Source organism: Rhagoletis zephyria, unplaced genomic scaffold (assembly GCF_001687245.7).
Source record: "Rhagoletis zephyria isolate East Lansing unplaced genomic scaffold, Rhagoletis_zephyria_1.1 Rzeph_scaffold_00669, whole genome shotgun sequence".
NCBI lineage: Eukaryota > Metazoa > Arthropoda > Insecta > Diptera > Tephritidae > Rhagoletis > Rhagoletis zephyria.
Window position 1 is genome coordinate 165,898 of NW_016157753.1, and position 4,680 is coordinate 170,577.

The 4,680-nt window shown below is 38.6% G+C and overlaps 1 protein-coding gene across 1 annotated transcript in view; it reads left to right on the forward strand.

Annotated features, from left to right (window-relative positions):
- The first annotated feature begins 1,704 nt into the window (after nucleotides 1–1,704).
- LOC108360971 (alpha-1,3-mannosyl-glycoprotein 4-beta-N-acetylglucosaminyltransferase A-like) overlaps nucleotides 1,705–4,680 on the forward strand; it is a 20,156-nt gene continuing 17,180 nt past the window's right edge. The window contains exon 1 of the mRNA XM_017613480.1: nucleotides 1,705–2,166. The gene's annotated coding sequence lies outside the window, so the exon portion shown is untranslated. The remainder of the gene's footprint in view (nucleotides 2,167–4,680) is intronic.

A 4,680-nucleotide genomic window follows, 5' to 3' on the forward strand; every position in this document is an offset into this window, starting at 1 on the left:
TGACTTCGACATTTTGTTTTAATAAAACTTAGTATCGAAAAGTTTCTTTAAAAATTTGCCTAGGCTATATTATACTGGTTTGTCCAAGCCATTTTTCAAAACTTACAAAGGTAAATATATTTTTAGTATTCAATACAAAATTTTACCAAAAAGTACTGCGTAGTAGGAAAGTATATTGTAAATGAAATTGTATCAACCAAGTACAATTGTACCAAAAATGCCAACACTGTTCTGTATACATACTTATTTTTCTTTTTTACTTTTTTACTCTTATTTTATCTTTCAGCTTCGCTAAAAGCACTTCTACCAACGCTTGGCTTACCAAGCTTACTCCAATTGATAAAATTTTGCGATTTAAATTCATTTTCAATAATGTAAATAACGATTCGTGTTGAATCGAAAATCGCCTCGTCTCATTCAACTTCGTATTCAACTTTTGTTGCCTGTAAAATCGCCGCCTGCGAATGCCCTATTATCCATGAAACCTCGAGGGGTTTCCCAAATATACTCTGGCTCGTATCGCTGGATTGTTAAATAAATGCTCACGATGACCAAATTGTAGTACAATTAACTTTATTGTACAACAAACAATTTACAATACTCGCTAATACAGTAAAAACACTTTACAATACTTGTTAAAGCAATAACAACGCTTAACTTAACTTGTTAACACAATTAAATTTATATCTTGCTTATTCGCAACTCACTTCTCTGCTCACTTGTAGCTTGCTGTCTTGTAACTCACTCAACTCCGCTGTGTTCTGGCTCTTATATACCTGCGCTCGCTCTCATGGCAACTCTAGAACGTTCTAAAGTTTATCGCTCATTCTCTTTCTCTCGCTGTTCGCAGTGTTCATCCAACTTGACGTTTCTCTTAGTGGAACATTCTACGTCATTCCTCGAACATTCAGCCTATTTCTCGTTGTTCGCTTCGCGTTGCCGCAGTATTCGCCACAGTATATACCGTAACGTACGCAAATAGCGATTCTGGCCACACCAGCAACCAGTTATCAATGCGTGCTCATTTAATGCATATATTAACGTGAATTTAACATTAGCAAACATGAACCAATTAGAACAGATCTGACCAATTGAGAAGCAGCCATTTGTAATAGCAATTGAGAAAAAACTGTATGACGTTCGTAATTTTGAAGCTTGCTATTTCTGTTTTGCTTCTTTCTTTATGTGTTATTTGTCGGTGGTTTATTTCAGTGATTTTTAAGCGATGTTCAATAAATTTTTTGTGTAAATGTAATTAAAATGAAGTGCGCGGTGATTGATGGCAAAAACATGTACAAAATAATAGTTTGGTTAGCACAAACATGTGCTGCAAAATTGCTTGAATTTTTTCTTTGTGCTTCGTCTTTATATTCTTTGTTTACTTTTCATAGAAAATAACATGGCGCCGAAATTACAAACGTCAGCCAGAAAATTACTTTTTTCTTTTGCTTCATCTTGTCAGATCTTGTGTAGTTGGATCATGATTAGCAAAGTGACCTATATAAAACCGGTTCACAAATAACTTTTGAACGGTTAGTAAAATAAATTTCGGAAGGACCATAAACCACTCTGTTACCAATATTGTATTTAAAAAACTCGCTGTACGAAGATTATTGTACTATCTGTACGTAGAGACGAATGTCAAATTAAAACAATCGATAGTGATAAAAATGAAATGTATTTATTATCGAAAGTGCAGTCGACTATACTGCAACACTACTCTACGCTTGCTTTTACACTGCGGGCGATAATTTAATTTGAAGTTTGTTGTATGTAAATATGGGAGATTTGCTGTTAATTTTGCAGACAATTAATCATCGAATGTGAATTATGTTATTGTGTCAATAGCTATTTAAAGTGCAGCTTTGTTTTATATAGAATGAAAATTTCAACGAAGTGATGGCAATGGGATAAAATAAACTTTAATATCCATACGTATATGTACATATGTTCTTGTCATCAAAACCAAGTGAAGTTCCTATTTAAATGCCCGGTTAATGATATATTTCCCATAATTCAGACTGAATAAAATGCAATTCAACGTAACTTGAAGAAGTTTAAATTTGCGATGCAGAAAATATATTGGATATTCATACTTACATACGCATGTGAATAAGGAAGATAAGCCAATATAAAGGCATCGGATTTCAATATTTGCTTCAGTAGGTAAGTCTGTGAAAAACTACTTGGTTCTAATTGTTATTGTTTAGCAATGATGCTTGGCATAGTGAAAAGCGATGCACTTCTCAAATTGCATCATGTGTAAGTGGACAAATTTAAAAGTATTCTGAAGAAAAAAAAAACAACAATCTAGTTAGAGTTAATAAGACAATTGTCTTATTAGCTGGACAAGTGCACGTACCAAGCGTTTTACGAGAATCGAAGAGGTAAAAAATGCTGATTTTTCCTATTCAAGTAGAATTTTATTATGTAGTAGGTACCTAAATACATATCGTGGGTGGGCTTTCCAATAAGGGCAGTTGTTTTGGGGGTATTTCTCTAGTATAGGGTAACAACCACTAAAAAAGGTCCGGAAAAGTCGAGAGCGGTACCAAACGACGCGTTTCGGTCCCCCTATTAACAATCCGGAGGGGAGGGCTAATATTATTAACCATTTAAAAGTTATAAACAAAAAAAATTTTGTTAAATTTCGTTGTTTTCTATGAGCAATTACCACGTCAAAAATGCACTAAATCACCAGTTTAAAACACTATTAAAACGTCTCCGGTTGTTGTTTTATGCAAACAAAATCATTTATTCACTTTTATTAACCGACTTCCAAAAAGGAGGAGGTTATCAGTTCGTCGGAATATTTTTATTTTTTTTTATTTTTTTATGTATGTGACCGCATAACTTTGGACCACGTCAACCGATTTCGATAATTCTTTTTGCATCGGAAAGGTAGTGTCTCAGAGGTGGTCCCATACTAATCTGGTTAAGATCCGATCAGCGGATCATGAGATATATATATATATATTTTTTTATATGAGAGTTGAAGTCGGTTTTTTTTTTGCTAAAAATTACTAGTTTTATATATTTCGTTAATAAAACAGAGTAAACAAACTGCGCCTGCCAAAATTATTATAACTTCAAATCGCTGATATTGCCACTTTATTTCACATTTCATTTGCGCTATTATACTAAGACTTCATAAAGCGTCGTCCATCCTCTTTTGTTTAAATTTGGTTGGGAGGCCACGCCCCCTTTCCCTCGGCCCCGACCCAAAATCGTTGCACAAATAAGCAAAGATTTCCCGTTGTTTTTGCAGGACGGAAAATAACCATTTTTTTAAATTTTAACCAAAAAAATCAACAAGTTGTAGTCATCGTAAAACAATTTTGTTTATACCCACGTATTTGTTGTTGTTGTTGTTGTTGTTGTTGTTGTTGTTGTTGTTGTTGTTGTTGTTGTTGTTGTTGTTGTTGTTGTTGTTGTTGTTGTTGTTGTTGTTGTTGTTGTTGTTGTAGCGGCTACAGCAACCCCGCCCAGATCGGCTGATATCTCAGTCGTTGTCGTCGAGTTCCACTAACGACAGCCCCAAGAAGCGTGCAGCCTCTATGGGGTCAGTCCATAGGGACGACGCCGTTAGGGTTGTGGGGTTTTCCGGGCATGCGAAGGGATGTTTCGAGTCGTGAGGGGTCTCTCCGCATGCCGGACATTCGTTCGGCACATCCGCATTTAACCTACACAGGTAGGAATTCAGCCTGCTGCAGTAGCCAGAGCGAAGTTGAGCTATTGTCGTTCTGGTCTCCCGAGGCAGATGGAGCCCCGTCATGTCAATTTCCGGTGTTTGTGTGCTTAGAACGGCATTCACAGGTCTTGAGTCTACATAACTCGAGACTGCGTCCCTGTGAATGCCGTTCAGGGCCTGTCTATGAGCTGACGGGTCCAGAGGTTGCTTAATGAACCTCTGGACTTCGTCCGTCAGTTCATATAGATGCCTCCTGACGTGCCTCGGCGAGGGCTCCTGTGCAAGCAGCTGTCTATTTGGGTGGCCACATCTGTGGCTCCCAACAAGAAACTGCTTGCAGAGCATCGTGTTGTGCTCCCTAATTGGGAGCATTTTTGCCTCATCGTGGAGGTGGTGTTCTGGTGACATCAGGAGGCATCCTGTCGCTGTCCTGAGTGCTGTATTTTGATNTATTTTTCTAAGTTTGCTCGATTTGTCTCTAAACATTACCGACGAGTGTCGACCACTCAGATAATTCGCCGACCACCGTTTGAGCCTCTGTGGGAGAGAGGAAGCTTCTATATCTTCTAGTAGCGTGGAATGGCTGACGGTGTCAAACGGCTTTGACAGGTCCAACGCTACTAGAATAACTCTCTCACAGGGACGGTTGCGGTTAAGGCCACGAGTTATCTGAGTGTTTATGGCGATAAGTGCTGTTGTTGTACTGTGCACTTTACGGAAGCCATGCTGATGCTTCGCTGGGGTCAAGTGGTTGGTGAAGAACAGGAGTAGCAAGGCCTTGAGTGTATTCGCTACCAGGGAAAGGAGTGTTATCGGACTATAAGAATCTCCTATGTTGGCGGGTTTCCCCGGTTTGAGCAGTGGGACCACTCTCCCCATCTTCCAGATGTCTGGGATGATGAGAGTGGCCATGGACAAATGGAGGACCTCCGTTTGGTACGCTACCCCCGCAGGACCTACATTTTTCAGCATCAGCATGCATATTCCGT